General features: G+C 35.6%; 1 long non-coding RNA gene across 2 annotated transcripts; it reads left to right on the forward strand.

Annotated features, from left to right (window-relative positions):
• Positions 1–298: 298 nt before the first annotated feature.
• Positions 299–1,895, forward strand: LOC147482864 (uncharacterized). Of its 2 annotated transcripts, none has more exons than XR_015206116.1 (2): positions 299–1,055; positions 1,303–1,895. It is a non-coding gene; the product is annotated as an uncharacterized LOC147482864 (long non-coding RNA). The 2 variants fall into 2 exon arrangements; XR_015206115.1 differs by having other exon boundaries at positions 371–1,042.
• The last annotated feature ends 206 nt before the right edge of the window (positions 1,896–2,101 follow it).

A 2,101-nucleotide genomic window follows, 5' to 3' on the forward strand; every position in this document is an offset into this window, starting at 1 on the left:
TATATCCAAAATATCGACAAATATATGGATATTGTGGATATTTCTTGATATATCATGATACATTATTTATATTTATTTATTAATGGTAAATATTAAATAAAAGTTATATAGAACAAAATATCATTAAACTAAAAAATATTTAAATTTTATCAAAATATACCGATCATAAATTTCTTTTTCATTGATATTTATATTTTTTTCTTTTTCGTCTCAAAGAATACTATGCATAAAACTATGTAAAATGAGCAAAACATTCCTAGGGTAATAAATAACCAGTCGAACAAAAGTCAAAAGATATACAAAAATAAAGTTTATATATATATCGGTGGGGCTAGGGAGACATGAATTTCTCAGACAGCATCCAAAAATCAAACGCCCAGATCTAAACACCAAAATTTCGAAATATAATCTTACGAAGGGTGTGGGTTTTCTCTACCTCCTCTTTCTCTCTCCATTCCAAACCCAAATTCGTAAGATTAGTTCTCCAAAATCAAAGCAAGCAACCAACTATTTAGTTCAATTTCCAGCACCCAAATTGTTCGATTTAGGGTGAAAGGTAATATTGTTCCCATTTTCTAATTCCAATTAAGTCCCAGATGTTGATGATAATGAAGTTAGTTTAGCTTCATTTGTTGAAGATTTAAAACAAAAAAAAAGAAAATTGTGTTAGTGGAGTTGAGAAGAAGAGTAACAACGAGTCTTGCTCCAAGGCGTATTCTGGGGGAGGTGGTGAAAGTTTGAGGAATAATAATAAGGCTGGGGAGTTGGGAATGAAGAAGAAGAAGGGTAAGAGTAATACGCATTGGGTATGTTCGCATTGTGGAGAGTCTTTTGGACAGTGGTGGGGAGGTTGTAGGCATTGTGGTGCAACTGGTACACTTAAGGTGTTTACGGAAGCTGATGATTTTACAAGTAAGTTGACGGGGTTTGGTTCGGAAAAGGGGGTTGGGTCGTGGTTTCATCAGAATCATGGAGAAATGCTACCTCAGAGGTTGACGGATGTTAATAAGGGGATAAATCAGATGACGTGGAGAATCCCATTGTAAGTTTTTCATGTTAGATAATAATCTGTGCTTGTTTTTTTTTATTCTTTGGTAATAACAAACCTAGACGCATTTAACATAATTTTTTATTTGGAATGTTGTAATCAACTGAACTAGTTGCATTATAGTATTACCAGAAGGATTTTTAAATGGGAACAATACATATATATTTTAAGTCTGTATGTATCAGAAATTCATATTAATGCATGAATGTGATTGTGAAAACCATATACTCATTGTGTTTGAATCTTTCTTGCAGTGTATTTTGGTTTCAGAAGAGGATAAAGAGGTTACTTTTGTTGAGCCTTCAAAGCGTGGAAAGTATCTTTTGGCGTCCTTTGTTTGCACGTAGCTCATATCAAATTCTCAAATCCAGGAAAGTTTTGACTTCTTATTGAGAATAAAAGCATTTCTAATAGTGCAGAAGGGTCTGAAGATGTTTGCTTCTTCGCAACTGAGGTCAAAATTGCTGCAGGCCTTCTGATTTGAGGTCTGAAGATGTTTGCTTCTATTAGCAACAGCAGGTGTAGCTGATGCAGTTTTCCTCTGGTTAGAAGCAGCTTGCCTATGAGGTGTGGCTTGCAGACTGTTGCAGGCCTTGTGATTTGAGTTACTAGTGCTTGGACCACTTTTGGAGATTGGCTAGTAGCAACTGGCCTTGTACAAGTTGCAAAAATTCATTTGGCCTTGAGAAATGAAGTGGTTATTTTTTCAATTGTAAATGAAATTCGCAATAGTATTGATAGAAGGACGTCTGTGTCTAAGAATGTACTTGTAAAGAATTTGGGTGGTATAAGTGCACATCTTGAGTCCCTTGTGGATTTGTCGCCTAAAGCAAACAAGTTTTATTCATCTCGAGTCCGAGGTGATGGTGGTTCAAATCCACTAGGATCCTTAATCTTTTTATATGTGTGCTGGTTCAATGTGTTGGTGTTGCTGGTGTGAGTGTGGAAGGCATGCGAGGAGACAAACGTGATAGTGCGTGTGGAGTAGTGGACTACTGTGGTGATGACTGGTGATAACTAATATATATAGGTGAATCATTTGGAGATCAGATG

Source organism: Coptis chinensis, chromosome 8 (genome assembly GCF_015680905.1).
Source record: "Coptis chinensis isolate HL-2020 chromosome 8, ASM1568090v1, whole genome shotgun sequence".
NCBI lineage: Eukaryota > Viridiplantae > Streptophyta > Magnoliopsida > Ranunculales > Ranunculaceae > Coptis > Coptis chinensis.